Genomic DNA, 16,930 nt, shown 5'->3' with positions numbered 1-16,930 from the left:
CATCTCCTGCCTGGAGGTCCTGGCACCGCCCCTCTGCCAGTCCCTTCCGACCTGGGAATGACCCCCCGGGGCCGTGAACCCGCCTCGCCCTCCAACCTGTGGGCTCCTTGCAAGGCGAGGGGTCCCCTGGGCCGGCAGCTCGCGGGCCAGGGTCCACCGTGGCAGGGCCGGCTGTGTGGCTGTGTTTCCCTATGACTTTCCCGCCGTGCTCTCCCCAGGCCTGGGTTCACACTCGGCCACAGCCTAGCAGTTTATGGCACTTCTATTATTTCGCTGCTATTCCTGGGGTAGGGCTGGGTGAGGATCAGACCCACCTCTAGATGATAGGAAGCCACTACCGGTCTCGTGGGACGAACTCCAACCGCGATGGGCAGCGTTGGAAACCATGGCCGTGGCTTCCTGCTCCCTGCGCCTGGCGCACCCCCTGCTGCCCCACAGCGCTGCACACTGGCTTCAGACCTGTGGCTTCCCCGTGGGACTCGCACCTCGAGGGTTCCTGCATCTGGCCTGGAATACATTCAGGAGTCAGTACTGAATTGTTGAGGGCAAAAGCCGTAGAATTGTAACCGTCAATGGGTTCACCTTGCCCGGTGCTTAGACAGAGTCATTTATCAAGACGGGGAATGGCGGTAGAGAAAGGCTAAATCATACAGCGGGCTGTACAGGAGACTGGAGTTTTATTATTACTCAAATCAGTCTCCCGGAGATTTCGGAGATCAGAGTTTTTAAGGATAATTTGGTGGGTAGGGGGGTGCCAGTGAATCAGGATTTCTGATTGGTCAGGAAAGGAAATCCTAGGGAGTTTAAGTTGTCCTCTTGTGCTGGGTCAGTTCCTGGGAAGTGGAACTGACCAATGACCCAAGACCAGATGAGCCCGTTTATCCATCTGGGTGGTGCCTGCTGATCCATTAAGCTCAGGGTCTGCAAAACATCTCAAGCACCGATCTTACATTTTACAACAGTGATGTGATCCCCAGGAGCAATTTGGGGAGTTTTGGAATCTTGCAGTCCCCAGCTGCATGACTACTAAACCATAATTTCTAATCTTTTGGCTAATATGTTAGTCCTACAAAGGTAGTTTATTCTTCAGGAAAGAAGGGGGTTTGTTTTGGGAAAGGGCTGTTATCATCTTTGTTTCAAACTATAAACAATAAACTAAGTTCCACCCAAAGTTAGTTCAACTTACGCCCAGGAATGAACAAGGACCGCTTGGAGGTTAGAAGCAAGATGGAGTTGGCTGCGTCAGATGTCATGCTCAGTTGTAATTTTGCAGTGGTGGTTTCAGAATCACTGAGCCCTAAGTCAGTCCTGCACTCAGCTAGTAGTGACAGTGAAGGTCGTGTTGGATATGTGTGTGGTGGACAGGCCACATTTCTCTGGAGATGCACAAACTGTCAGTGGAAGAGCCCCAGTTCCCATCAGAAAATCCAGACGCACCAGAATCTTCCCCAGCCTCCCAACAACCTCACCTGGTGTTGGGGTGTGGGGGATCTCACTCCTCTCTAAGACTGATTTCAGCCCTTGCTTGGGCACCCCGTGTGCAGACTTGCTGCAGCCACACCCCATAAAACAAAAGTTCCACTGGATTCTGCATCTCTTTTCAATTGTTGCCCTGTCTTCCTCTCCCCTTCATAGAAAGGCTTTCCAAAGCAGCTCTGGGGCTGCCTTCCATCGGCACATGGTTCTTTCCTCGGCCCAGGCTGCTCTGGGGAAGCGACCACCTCCTCTATGCCCATGCAGGCATCCCTGACATTTCAGCCCTGGATCTAGGGGTCTCAGCCTCAGCCAAGGCTCCTCCCAGAATCTTTCATCCTGGGCTTGGGGCCCCACGCCCTGGCCCTGCCGGCCTCCTGGCTGCTTTGCTGCTTCTTAGTCTCTGTGGTTGACACACCTTTTCCTGCAGACCTCAGCAGGCCCGAGTTCCCCCAAGGCAGTCCTGGCCACACTTTCCCTTCTCACACCTTCCTCCTGGATGGCTGCCCGCTTCCTGCCTCCCCAGGCTTCGCAGACCCTGCCAGCTGTGGCTCCTACTTTTGTATCCCAAGCTCTTCCCTCCAGTTGGCCTACACGCTCTGCTGGCCCAGGTCCAAACACACCCCCATCACACCGCACCCTCCCCCAAATACCTGTTTCTCCCACACAACACTGCACCCTCCCCGCATAATGTACCCTTCCCAACAATGCACTCCCCACCTCACAAGCACCCCCCACACACTACAATGTACCTTTCACCAACACACTGCACTCTCCTTCCACCAAAATGTACTCTCCCTCCCCCACAGCACACCCCACCCATCATAATGCATCCCCCAACACACTGCAGCCTCCACCACCACAATGCACCCTCTTGCCACAATGCACTCCTTCACCTCACAACCCCACAATGCACCCTCTCCTCCCCCAAGTCTCCCCCATTTAAGATAAATTATACCCATAACTACCTATTGTTCAAGTTTGCAGTCTGGAAGCCACCCATGCTTCTTCTCTCTCCTGAGCTCTGTCATGAAGTCCTGTTATTCATAATTAAAATATGTCCTGAAACTATTCAGGGTCTTCGCCTATTTTGCCAACAGTCAGATCCAAGCCTCCTTGTGTCTTGCATGTACCCTGGCAGAAGGACCCAATGCCTGCCTTCCCTTCCTGTCCCGAGCCCTGCCCAGCCTGCTGAGCACTGGCTTCCAGCTTGCCCTACTATCTGCTTCCCTTACACTTAGGACTCTCCTGGTCTACAAGGACCTGCCCAGTCTAGCTTCTCCCTGCCTCTGTGCCTTTCCACAGTGGCCACCCTACCTGCCTTCTCCTCCTCAACCCACAGCTCTTCCACCAGGGTCTTACCTGCAATGCTCTTTCCCTGCACTTTGGGGGCATTGTTTCCTTCTCAGCCTTTGGGGTATGTCTTGAATGACATGCCCTTGGGATGGGCTTCTTCTGAACAAGATCTGCTCTCAGCCTTACTTCTCAGGGCCACAGCTCCCTGGTTCCTCCCCTGGATTTGAGGACTGTGTTGTGTCTGCCTGTGCACTTAGTGATTGCCCCCACCCCCTCCCATGCAATGAAGCCATGCCAGGAACTGTGCCTCTCCTGTTCCCGCTGCATCTCTGGCGGCTGACATTGTTCCTAGAATAAAGCAAGTGGCCCGCACATTTCACTGACTAAACAAATTAATTTATTAAGTTCATACTGTATCCATGGCCCTTAGCAAACATTTTATACATTTGTCTCATACATACTCAAATAATGAAGAAACTGAAGGCCAGGGTCATTTCATATTACACACTCACAGAGCTCAGAAGAGGCAGCACTTGGGCGTGAAGTTAGGTCTGAACTTGGTTCCAGGTGCTGAGTGCAGAGCAAGAGCTGCCTATCACTCGAAAGGATGGCACACCACTGCAACTTCAACTCAGAGGAGCGCAGCTCCCCTGAGGCTACACTGGGAGGAGGAGTCAGGAGGGTTATTAGTGAGGCCAGCCTGAAGCTCAGTGCAAACTGGAGACAGTCCTGGACCTCAAGGTGAAGCAAAGAGGAGTGAGGGAAACAGAGGTGCTGAGGGGAGGATGGGGCTCTTGTGAACTGAGCAGGGAGAATGGGGAGGGGCCTCCTGGGGCTGCATGATCGCAAATGCCCTTGTGGTCCGTGACATGCACACATCACCAATCTTATCTTCCTCTTTGGTCCTCTGTCATTTTCTACCTGCTGGGTAACAAAGATGTGATAAAGCAAGTCCAGGACTTCTCAGCTGAGTTGAATGAGACATCCTTTGAGATAAATACTCCATCCCCCCCCCATTTCTTCCGTGTTGTGTTAAATTACCTTTTAATCAGGCTGGTGAGTTGGACTCAGCTCTTGTACTGGGTCCAACAGACCAAACCAATATGGAGCCATTCACGCTAAGTGAAACTGAGCTTTGTCCTCATATGCAGGAAGGCTGAGCTTGAGGCATCCACCATGGCCAGCGAGTTCAAGCAAGACTGGAGCCCATGAGGCCCCACACCACACTTCTGGTCTCTGCCCTGGATGCTGCCTGACCATGCTTCTGGCCAGAGTTCTTTGAACCTGTTCTGGTCCTGAGGGCTGCCTGATTCTAGAATCTTGAACAAAAGCCAATCAAGATCTTTAAGCTCAACTTGTTATAGTGCTATCTTTTGACAGTTGTTGCCACTGAGGTTGCACGTGTCTTGGAAACGTGTCTTCCATTTTCACCTTGCTGGGATGTCTATTGTGGCTACCACGAAAAACCACTGTGGTGGGTACTCCTCCACTTCCACCTGCTTCCCCCACAGCCAAGGCTGAGAGAGCAAACACAGGGACTGACCCTCACCTGCCGTCATACGTGGCTCTGCGGTTAATTAAATTGTCACTAATGATGGGCTGTCCAGACAAATGCTTGCACTTCCTGAGCAAAGAGAAAAGTGGTCGCTGACCCACATGGAAAGCTGCTCATGCTGGGGCAAGTATGGTGTTGAGAACTTCTGGAGAGAGGAGCCATCTAGGCACTGCTCCTGCCCTGAAGGAGCTTACAGCCCAGGAGGGGACAGGCCTCCAGCTGACTCCTCCCATCATACTAATCAACAATGTTCCTCAACACAGAGCACACGGCCTCAGGGGGACATGCACAGGCGGCATGAAGACAGGGACCCTGCCCATCAGGGGATCAGCAAATGGCTCCCTGGTGCCAAAGACCACAGCAACCGGGCTCACTCACAAGCCTCTCCAATAGCTGTGGCACAGAAGAGAGGCCAGGATGTTAGAGGAGTCAGGCACTGTGAGAGATTCAGGATGAGGAGCAGGCACACTGGGGACTGATGCTCAGATAAGAGGAAGTGCCGAGCAGAAAGTCTACAGTCTAGGGGAGGGGGATTGTGGGAAACGTGAGTTATCAGGAGGGCACCTTATTCCCATGAGAAGGCACCCCCTGCAGCTGTTTTTGCGAGAGTGGGTGGCCGGTTTGCCTGCATATCTGGAGGTAATGTGCATGCTAGTTAGGGGCATGGAGCCCAGAGCTCTGAGGTCTGGGGTGGGGGGCCCCTCACTACTGGCCCAGTCACTGGGCCTCAGATTTCCATCTGTAACCTGGGCACTGATACATGCCCCAGGATCTCAGCCCAAGAGATGAGAAGGTACTCAGTGGCAGGGGTGTGTGATCCTGCACCCCATGTGAGCTCCCAGCCTGTGCCCCTGTATGCTGCATGTGCTCTGAGGAGGGAGGGCAGGGCTACCTTGCAGAGAGTCATATAGGCTCATAGATCAGCTGTGAGCCCATCAGCAGAGAACTGCAGTCACCAACACAGAAGCACAGGAAGAGCTGCAAACTGGAGAACATGGTCTCTGTGAACACAGAGATGCTTGTGAACACGCCTGCACCTGCTGCCTCTCTCTCTTGTTCATTCTCTTCTTAACTTATTTGCCACTACATTAGAGAAACAAAGGCCATCTCAACTCTTCTGAAAACCTCAGATCAGCCCAACAGGGTCCCTTACCATCCTGGTGGAACCTTTGTCAGACAAATTGAATCATTCCTTCATTAATAATGACAGTTCTCACAGGGAGAGTTCCTTGTGGAAGGCCAGCTGGAGAGGAGCCCACAAGATCACAAAAACAAAAGCTGGTAAGGCAGGAAGAAGTAGAAAATGCTCCAGACTGCCCAGCACTGCCTGACCCCAGCACTGCTCATGTATCCGGAGTGCTCTGATTCCACCACCTAAGGCAACCAAAGCTGGCGGCTGTGCACCGGGACTGCAGGAGGCAGAGGTCCTCTTGGCCCTGCACTGTGTGGTTTTAACCGAGTCTCCTGGTGCAGGCCTTTCTCCTTCTCTGGTTGCTAACACACGCTTGAACTGGCAACCAGGCAGTTGGCTCTGTCTTAAATTCCATAACCCCTGTATCCCAATACACGCAATTGCATAATTATAGTGTCTCTGAGGCTCACTCCTCATGCAGATGAATTCACCCCCAGGGTAGGTTTTAACTGGGGATTAGCTTGTCAGTGCTTGGCTCTCCCTCAAGAACCACTAAACAGTCTTCCTGGAGGTTCCAGAGCCTCCTCTGTTAGCGTACTACCTCCTAGGAGGTAGCAGAGGTGCCTGAAACTCTAAGGCCAAGAGGTGGCCAGGCAGGGAGCACTTGGTCAGCACTCAGCAACCCATTACTACTGGGATTATTTCCACTCTCCATGGCAACCTCAGACTTGGAGGTGGGTATGCAGATTCTGCCTCTCTGAGGCTCAGTTTCCTTCTTTCTAAAATGTGTTAAGAAACATCGTTTGGGGCAGGCCTCAGGGCAGCCTTGTTGAGACTCTCATGGGGTCCAGCCACAGCTCAACTGTAGGTAAGAGGTGCTGGACACCAAGTGAGAGAGGAAGGCTTCATATGCCACTTGTACATTTTCAGAGTGTGTCCATATGCTTGTCAGGACACCTGGATAAAAACTGTCTTCTTCCCCGGTGTTGGGCAACCGCAGGCAATGTCACCAGCACTGGTGGCACCAGCTGGAGCAGCCACGCTGGAGTTTCTCCTTCCTGATGTGAGACCTCTTTCCCCTTTTTAGGGTAGTGAGTCATGAGCACACATAGGCTGCCTCTGTGGTTGGAGGTGGCCAGGTTAGGACTGGCAGTTGAGACTCCCTGAGAATAGGAGGTGTCCCCAAACCCTAGCTCTGTCACACACTGCAATGCGAGCCAGGAAATTGCCTTAGCCTCCCTTGGCCCTAGTTTTCTCATCTATAAAATAGGAATAAAACATGTTAGTGAGTAAATTAAAAAAAATGCATGGAAAGATCATTTTATGGTACAAAGGGTTGGTATACGTGTAAGCTTTCTTTCAGATACATACTTTGGAGTAAAAGTGGTGGCCATAGATTAAGTCAAGCTTGTCTAACTCACAGGCCACATGTAGCCAGGATAGCTTTGAATATGACCCAACACAAATGTGTAAATTTTCTTAAAGCATTGAGTTTTTTTGTGTGTTTTTTAGCTCATCAGCTATTGTTAGTGTTGGTGTATTTTATGCGCGGCCCAAGACAATCCTTCTTCTTCCAGTGTGGCCCAGGGAAGCCAAAAAGTTGGACGCTCCTGGGTTAAGTCACTTCAGCATTAGTGTTGCCCATTTGCTCCTTAAGGTGGTTGTACCCTTTTGTACTCCAATTAGCTGTATATGAGAATTCAACTTAAATGTCCAGTAACCTTAAATAATGGACTGTGGCAGATTCTTCAGTGGAAAATTTTAAGACAGTGAGAAATAATGGGCCTGTGAGGCTCTCCTGAGAGCAGCTGAAGGGGGACCAAAACTGAGAGGCAGAAGACACCCCAAGTCACCCAGCACACTGCTTTTCTTTCACAGATGAAGATACTGAGGACAGTGATCCCTGGGCTGCATGTGGGACCATCAGGAGGATGGAACATGACTCTGTGGAATGCAGACTCCAGCCAGTGAGGCCTGCTCCAACTTCTCTAACCAGCTTCACTACCTGCAAGGGAAAGTGTGAGCTTTTCAGCTGTGCTCTGCAGATCTCCAGGCTATCTGTCCCTAGCCTGCTTTCTAGATCCATCTCCTGGGTGCTCCCTAATGCCCTGCACACCGCTCTTGCTGGTTGTCCTGAGGCTGGCAGTGTGTTCCACCTGCTTTCTTCACAGTGTTCTCTCCTGGCCTGTGTATCATCTCTACTGAACTCCTTCTGCTGGCTCTCAGGACTATCTTGGTCATGCCCTCTTCAATTTCATCTTCCTGATACCCCTGTGGATTTTGTAATAATAGTCCTTTATTTTTTCAGCCTTTAGACGTAATGTTTGCTCCTCTGAGCCTCCTTCTGAGGCAAGTTTCTTCATCCACACTTTATGGATGAGGGCACAGCACAGCAAGCCAAAGGCCCATCCTGAGGCTGTGCAGTGAGCCAGTGGCTGAGACTGTTCTCCTGACTCCAGTTCTACACATACTGCTTGTCTCCAAAATTGTCCCAAGCTTCCATTTTAGTACGTGCCATATCACCTTGCTTGTCAGTTACCAGTGCATTTATCTTCCAGTTCTTTTTAAAAGCCTTGTGGGGAGTGTATTAGTCCTTTCTCATGCTGCTAATAAAGACTGGGGAGACCTCAGGAAACTTACAGTCATGGCAGAAGGGGAAGCAAACATGTCCTTCACAAGGCGGTAGCAGGAAGTGCAGAGAGAATGGGGGAAAAGTCCCTTATAAAACCATTAGACCTCATGAGAACTCACTCACTAACATGAAAATAGCATGGAGGTAACCACTATTATTATTAAATTATGTCCCTCTTATGACACTTGGGGATTATGGGAACTACAATTCAAGATGAGAATTGGGTGGGGCATAGCCAAACTATGTCAGGCAGGAATCATTTTTTTACTCAACTTTGCATTCCTCCAGCTATTCTCAGCATTTGGTTTACAGTTCATGTTTACTGCTAAATGTTTGTTGGCTTCCTAAATGGAATTGGTGCTTAGTATGTGTGTGTTTATGTGCACATGTAGGTATGTGTGCTCATGTATATATTTGTGTGCACATGTGCATGTGTAAGTATGTATATGTATGTATGTGTGTATGTGGGTGTGTGTATTTGCATATGGATGCACACATTTGTGTGTTTATGTATGTGTGTGTGCCCGTGTGTGTATGTTGTATATGTGTGTGTGTCAGTGTTATTTGGTGGAAAGGGGAAATTAGAAATGACAAGGCAGAGTGAATGTCTCCAAGATCCATGGCATGTGTTTGCATAAAAACAGACACTGATATTTGGAAGCACTGAGGCTGGTCTTTCTTACTCCCACCCTCTCCTCTCCTGCTTTGATTCTCACATAAAGACAGCCACATTTGTAACATAGGCTTGCCTCCATCCCTCTGGCTCTTCCTTAACCCATTCTAAGAGGACCAAGCTCTTGATAGCATAAAATAATCTTCATTGTCCATGGTGACAAGCATATTTCTTGAGCAACAACCAATGACTGTCATGAAGCATGCTTGGAAGAAGAGAATAGGAGAGAGATAAGGAGTGAGACCTGCAGACAGAATGCATGCACATCCTCCTACTTGGTAACCTTCTTCTTTCTTCAAAGAGCAGCAGATACCCACTGCTTGGCTAGACCCTTTTATCAGCATCAGAGAGGTGGGTCCCAGCTGACAAAGTAGATTCTAGACAATTCAACAGCATCTTTTTAATTCTATAGCTGCTCCTTTTGATAAAAAAGGAAACAGAGAGCCATGGGACAATGTATTATACCACCCATGTTACTTCAGCCTATAGAGTCCTGTGACAAGTGTATGTCAAGGTAGGAGTTTGGCAAATAGAAACACCTTTCATCAGAGCCTTTGGGATGGAGAAGCACGGGGCTGAGCTGAGGTTGTGGTGTTCCCCTTCACTTCCTCCTGAGAGCCACAGTTCTGTCCCCAAAGACAGGGACCAGGTCCTGAAGGCAAGGATGGGCATTACTCTATTTTTATGTCTTATGGGGCACTGTGATGATGGCTTTATATGCATTATCTCATTAATTCTTAGAACATTATTTATAAAATTGGTATAATTAAACTATTTCTAAAGTTAAGGAAACAGATTTAGAGTGACAGTGATTTTATTGGGTGGTCTAGCTAATAAACCGCAGAGTGAGAACTCAAACCCAAGTCTGCAGGATTCAATAATATGTGCTCCAGACATGCATTGCTGTGGACAACAATTACAGACTTCCCAGTTCAACTAAGAGACAAAGCTGAGCATGCAGCCTGTAGGACACAGTGCTCATGACCAAGAGTTGGGAGAACAGAATCTTGTGTTGGATCCAAGTAAATATCATATATATCTGTTGACTCACGGGACATGTGGCACCAGGAGTCCATGCAGAGGAGGCATGCCTTCTTTATTTACAGGGTCCTGGAAGGAACACTTGCTGCAGTAGCAGGAGGAGGCCCCGAGCAAACCCAGACATTGCCAAGTGTCTGCCCAGGGGAGAATTGGTGCAGAGGGCCCCAGTTGTGCATCAAGCCTCCTCACAGCACTGAGGGCAATGTCTGAAGACAGATATTTAGGTGAGCAAGAGAGAACAAGTCAGAAAGCGAACAAACCTCTTTCTCCCACGTCGATCCTTTTCCATTACAGTCTGGGATTCTTTCAAAACCAGAGCAAGAATGTGGCCTCTCTGTGAAGTTGAATGGTGGCTCCTTGTCTGCAGGTGCCCTGATGAGAGTCAGAGGACTCAGGCTGAGCCTGAGCTGTGCAGGAGCATGATAGATGTCTGAGAAAGGCACAAGATGTTTCACCTGGGAGAAGCTGGCTTTGGTTTTTTTGCCTTAGACTCTCTTCTGTGAGGTTAAATCTCAGCACTGCTGAAAAAGATTGATTGCCAGACAAATCCTATTCTCAGGCCATGAGCCAGTGGAGGCTCTGGAGGCTTAGATAAATCTATGATCCAGGGATCTGGGGTGTGGGGCTTGAGATATGTGTGCAAGAGCAGGCCAGGATCTGCAAAGACAAGAGAGACTTAGCATTATTCACCAGCAGCAAAATGGGCTACACATGTGAGGGGGCAGGAGCTTCATTATCTCCATCAGACAAGGTTCAAAATCCTCTATGAAAATCACCAGTATTTCCCTCACTGTCCTCCTGCTTCCCAAAGGCCGACAGTCCAGAAATGCAGTTACTTGGACCTGATCCTGAGTTTTTTTCAGGCCTGGAGCTTCCTAAGATCACCAGGTAGGTCCTGCCTCTGGCCAGACCCAGACCCCAGGCTGTAGGGGACAGGAGAATGTAGTTCAAAAAGTACAGAAGCCAGGAGCTATGAGATAAGGTCACTCTAAAGCCTGAAAACCAGGCCATTACACCCTCATGGAATAAGAACCTGTGTTAGGATCACAGAATCATGAACGTCGGAAGTGGAAGGAACCCAGGTTCAGCTCCCTGTGGATCTTGAGTCCGAAGATCCAATTTCAAGTCTGATTTCTGCCTCTCACCAGTGGGTGACTTTGGCTAGATCCCCAGCCTCTCTGAGCCTCTTTGTCTCCGCCTACAGAGTGAGGATGTGGTGCCCCCTTGAAGGCCCACTGTGAGCATAGGGCAAGTGCAAGTGTGGGTCAGCCAGAACCCCTGGCAGGGCCCAGAAGTGTCAGAGGGGTCTGGAGACAGAGAACTAGTGAAGGGGAGGATGCCCCAAAGCAAAGGGATGGAGACTTGGTGGGAACATTTGGGGTACTTGGGTTGAATGGAGAGAGGGATACAGAGAGAAAGGTATGACTGTATTTTAGCTTTAAGCAGCAGAAGAACTGCTAACTGGGATGACCATTTTAAAAATTTGTCTGGACAAATTTTTTTTTGTCTTGGACAAACCTCTGGAATTATCAGTTCCTGCAGCCATGAAAGCCCAATGTGAGTAGCTGAGTCAGGTCCTTCCATCAGTGCGTTGTGCAATTCCTTGTCAGAGAGGAAGAGGAAGAAAGTTACAGCTCAGGAATTCATCTGCAGTGTCTTCCTAAGGACGCAGATGCATTTTTAAATTAGCTTTTAGGCAAATAACCATAAGGGATGAAGCAATGAGGGGAAATGAACCTTATGAAATTGGCAGTGGCTCTCTGGCAGTGCAGCCCCTGGGACCTCAGCGTCTCTGGGAGTGCTGGGATGAGCCACAGTATTTTCCACTCGCTGCCAGTGACCGCCCCAGGCAATGCCAGGAGCTAGAATAGCACTGCAGGAAACACCAGGAGAGTCACTCTTTCACAAGCCAGAGAAAGACTGGAACATCATATTTTGCAGTCTGGAGATTTTTTAAGTAGAATTTCATCTTAGCTTTCCCATACAGAGGAGTACTCACTCTTTCTTTTAAAGTTTTTGTAAAGAGAAACCAGACAATCTTCTCTCTGCAGTATCACATCCTTATAGTTAAATAGTTGTTGTGTTTGTTTGTATTGACTTCCTTTGGCTGTTGTCTATTAAAAACAGAGTGCAGATAAAAGATCATTCTTGGAGCCAAGATTTACTGGTTGCATGACCCACTTAAGTTTTCACAGGACTTTCTGAACCTCAGTTTTCTCATCTGTAAAATTAGAGCACTGGCTTGTTTTATAGTGTTAGAGACCCGCAAGAAATTTGTAAACACAAATGAGATAGACTTGTGTGCACAAGAATAATTAGACCACCTGAGTAACAGACGGCAGATGCCCAATGCCAAAGACTCACCCTGACTACAGGCTGTGAGAAGATGCAGACCAAGAATGGGTGCCTGGGTGGAGCTTCGTGGAACAGGCAAAACTTGTACTGGTTGGAGAGCAGTTTGGATAGAGAATGATGCCAAATTAGCTTTGGCAAAGGAGGTGCATGAGCAGGGTCTCTGAACCTGAGCTCACAAAGTTTAAGTGAATATCTACCTCTTGGTGAGAGCCTGGGTGACACAGTGGCCTCTGTATCCTGAAGGGACTTATGTGAGAGCATTCATGAAAATAAATACAGTAATAATTCTTCAGAGAATTATGCATGTTACATGACATGATATTTGGGAAGCAAATGGCACATGACAGAAACCCAATACACAGATGCTTCTCTCCTCTTACCAGATTGTAAGATGAGGCTGCCCTGATTCCTTTCTTTTTCCCTGTTTTTAATGCGAGAGAGATTAGCAAACACTGCTCTAAGTTGACGCAAGAGGCAGGGAGACGGATCCCAGCAGTGGTTGTCTCATCTTCCCAGAGCAGGGACACTGTCCCTGGCCACAGGGCAGCAGTTTGAAAATTGGGGACCTGATATTTCCAGGTCTCATTCCGGCATCTGGTCCAGGTATCTCTTGGAGACATTTCCACATCACCACTGCAAGTGGCTGTGGAGCTGCGAAGACACTTTCTGGGTGCCTTCTGAAGCAGCATTTTGGACATGGTTTTTCTGTGCTGGAGAGCCTTCATTTCAGACCATGCAGAGGTGAAACAGGAAGGTGCTGGGTGGCTTCTGAGACATGTTCCCACAAGGAACTGCCCTGGGCCTAACAACAGCTCCAAATCTGTGAGTCTATTCCATTCTCGGATTGACTTCACCAGACCCTGAATAAACCGCTTTGTCCACCCTCCTCCCTCTTTTCTCCTCCTCTTTTCCTTGCTCTATCACCACCCCTCTACTCGTTCTTATCCTTCCCTTTCTTCCTTCTCTACCTTGCTTTCATTTAGCCTCCACTCCACTTAGATGCTCTTCACCTCAGTGTCTCCCTTCCCTTCTACCTCTATCTTCGTCTCTTTCTCTAGTCTTCTCTCTACTTCTCTTTCCCTCTTCCCTCTGTCCCCAGTGGAATGGTTCAATGCAACTCAGCAGATACTTAGATAGCACACAGTACATGCCAGTCACTGTGTAAGTGCTGTAGAGAAGATAACAAATGAGATGTGACCTTGGCCCTCAGAGAACTTACCTGACTTTTCATGTTTCCTGCCTTTGAATCTTCCTCTGTCTCTCCATGTGTTTCTGTCCCTCCCTCTCTTTCCCTCTGTACCTTCCCTCCTTCTCTCCTCTACCCCATTCTCTGTCTTATCTTTCTTTTCTCTCTCCCTCCTTTTCTTCTTGTCTCCTATTTTTCTTTCTACTTCTTTTTTGTCCTTCTCTGTCTTTCTTCTGAAATGATGTCACCAGAGTCCCATAATAAAACTAATCTTATAGGTTACAAGGTTGCATTATGCTAATCACATTGCTACAAATGAATATAATGCAAGCAAATGAATTTGCTACAAATGAATATAATGCAAGCAAAAAGGGTTTAAATGAATAAATTGCAAAATAATGCAGCACAGGGTCTGTTTGATCACTTATTTATAATCAGTATAAAATCTGTGGCAGTATAAAGCATTTCTTCTTTGATTATATGTGTGATTTCTATTGTTTTGTACATTGACAATGTTTTCAAATGAAGTGATCTCCCATCACTTCTCCCTTCTTCTCATGAGCTGGTGGCAGGCAGGGCAGTGTATTGTCCCCTCTTCACTGCTGAGGCTCAGGAGGGTCAGAGGCCTGGCAAGTGGCTTGTTCCACCCACACAGCCTTCATTTCTGGCCCATCTGAACATCTAAGGTCCCAGCGCAGAAAAAAATTGAAAATCATCTTGAAATCACTGTGTGGTCAGCAAGAGCCTGGGGCAGAAGCTCATTTCCATCAATCTCTTTTGCTAACTCAAACAGCCAGGGCTGTACTCACAGGGGCATTCTTGGCTCTGAAGCCTGGCAGAGGAGGCTGCAGAAAGAGGAGGGACTCAGGTGGGCAGGTGCCTTCTCCTCTCACAGTCTTTCCTTCTCTCCAACTTTCAGAGCCCTGACAGGGCCCTGGCCTGTGCTGGCCCCAAGCTTCCTGAGGGTAAAGATGAAGGGGACCGAGGCCAAAGGCACCTCTGCAGGGTCAGACCCCTCTCCAGGTGGAGGCAGCAGTGATTCCCAGCCGCCAGTGAATCCTCCTGACGATGCGCTCCTCAACAGGTGCACATTTTAATGAGCCTGCTGAGATTCGTGGCTGACACCAGCGCAGAAAGAAAGGATGATTAAAAGCCTTTGTCGCAGGCACAGGGAGAAACTATGCCCCTGGACAGAGAGATAGCTGGTTCATCTAGGCCATAATCCTGTCATATGCTCCTCGGGGGTGGCAGGTGATTGGCAGATGCTGGGGAGAAAGCAGTGGGGAACTGCAGAGAGGGGCCGTCCAGGCAGCCAGGCTCTATAGAAGGCCCTGCTGTGCTCTCAGCACCCGTGCCTCCCCATTTAGGGAGGGTCTGCAAGCTACTCTGAAAGCTCAGCTTGACCTCCAGATTTTATTGGATAAGCCCGTCTGCCTCCACCACCTCTCATGGTAAGAGCTGAGGTGGATGGCAAATTTTCAGTCTCAGCAGTGACATTTGAGACATCAAAATCCCCTACTCTAATGACTCTTGAGGGGCAGAAATTACTTCCAAACATTTTTGCCTGGTATGTAGGTTATATGTGTTCAGATTAGGTGGAAAAATATTACTCCAATCCTTTATATGATACACCTTACAACTTCATGTACATGAACTTTGTACTAATCAGTTAATTTGCAAGTTAAAAGTCAACAGTAAATTAATGAAAAATTGTTATTGCATCAACTTTATATGTAGCAAGCTGTTTCTGCCCTGGTGAAATAATGTAACAGGTACACAAAGCAGAACGTTTGAGAGAAACCTGAAGTATGAGGTGAGGTAGGTGGCCAGTGTGGAGCAGCCAGGCCAGGGCAAAAGAGCCCTGCACTGTGCCAGTCTACAAGCCCATCCTCAATCACTGAACAGACATGAGGCCTCCCTGAACATCTGCTTCCTTGCTGAGAAAATGGGGCAGATGCAGTAAATGACTTCAAGGGACTTTTCCAGGTCACAGTAACCACAGTGTCTGCTTCGCTTTTCCTGGCTCCCTGTACTATGAAATCCAACCTGAAGCCACTCCAGGAATCTAGGCTTTGCCAGGTGGCCTTCCCACCACATTCCTCTGGGTCTCTCCTATCCAGGATCTGCCAGGTGGCCTTCCCACCACTTTCCTCCATGTCTACCCCATCCAGGATCTGCCAGGCAGCTTTCCCACGACCTTCCTCCTGGTCTTCTCAACAGGTTGTGTACTTAACTAGGCTCTATCTTTCAGAAACCTATTAAAAATTTCTAAGCTGCTGATGGCCCCTGTCATGATTTCTACAATTTTTACTGGATTACATCACTTTAAATATTCTTATTATTTTAAGGTAGTCTTAGAATAGAGGGAAGATAAATGCAGGAAATTGGTTTCACAATTTGGAAGTGATAAAGGGAGTTTTCTGCTATTTTGTTTGTTTTGTTTTTAAATAAGATCTACCTAAGGTTGTTTAAAAGCTTGTGGTAATGAACAAGTACACAGAGAGAATATGTCTATACGTATGTATATATATATATATATGTGTGTGTCTATATATATATGTCTCTCTCTCTCTCTCTCTATATATATATATATGTATATATGTATGAATGAAAAACTATCACCAAGAAGAAAAATATTAGAGAAATTGGGAAGGGATGGAATCTAAACCCTATGGGTAGAGTTGGCCATCTGTAGTGTGGTTAGATATGGTTTCTGAAGTCTGATTTTGTGCCTCCAAATTTTAACTGCAGTGTTTAATGGCTGTGCAATCTGGGAGAAATTATTTCAACTTTGTGTGATTCATGTTTCTTTCTTTTTTTATATATATTATACTTTAAGTTCTAGAGTACATATGCACAATGTGCAGGTTTGTTACATATATATACATGTGCCGTGTTGGTTTGCTGCACCCATTAACTCATAATTTACAGTAGGTATTTCTCCTAATGCTATCCTTCCCCAATCCTCCGACCTCACAGCAGGCCCTGGTGTATTACGTTCCCCGCCCTCTGTCCAAGTGTTCCCATCGTTCGATTCCCACCTATGAGTGAGAACATGTGGTGTTTGGTTTTCTGTCCTTGTGATAGTTTGCTCAGAATGATGGTTTCTAGCTTCATCCCTGTTGCTACAAAGGGCATGAAATCATACTTTTTTATGGCTGCATAGTATTCCACGGTGTATATGTGCCACATTTTCTTAATCCAGTCTATCACTGATGGACATTTGGGTTGGTTACGAGTCTTTGCTATTGTGAATAGTGCTGCAAATAACATACTTGTGCATGTGTCTTTATAAATGATTTATAATTGTTTGGGTATATAACCAATAATGGGATTGCTGAGTCAAATGGTATTTCTAGATCTAGATCCCTGAGGAATCACCACACTGTCTTCCACAATGGTTGAACTAGTTTGCATTCCCACCAACAGTGTAAAAGCATTCCTATTTTTCCACCTGTTTTCCAGCACCTGTTGTTTCCTGACTTTTTAATGATCACCACTGTAAATGGTGTGAGATGGTATCTCATTGTGGTTTTGATTTGCATTTCTCTGATGGCAAGTGATGATGAACATTTTTTCATGTGTCT

The 16,930-nt window shown here is 47.7% G+C and overlaps 1 pseudogene; it reads left to right on the top strand.

Annotated features, from left to right (window-relative positions):
• The first annotated feature begins 366 nt into the window (after positions 1–366).
• LOC105526304 overlaps positions 367–16,930 on the top strand; it is a 56,309-nt pseudogene continuing 39,745 nt past the window's right edge.

The sequence above is a fragment of the Colobus angolensis genome, unplaced genomic scaffold (genome assembly GCF_000951035.1).
Source record: "Colobus angolensis palliatus isolate OR3802 unplaced genomic scaffold, Cang.pa_1.0 Scaffold588, whole genome shotgun sequence".
Lineage (NCBI taxonomy): Eukaryota > Metazoa > Chordata > Mammalia > Primates > Cercopithecidae > Colobus > Colobus angolensis.
The sequence above is the reverse complement of the archived record's forward strand: the minus strand, read 5'-3'. Positions and strand labels throughout refer to the sequence as shown.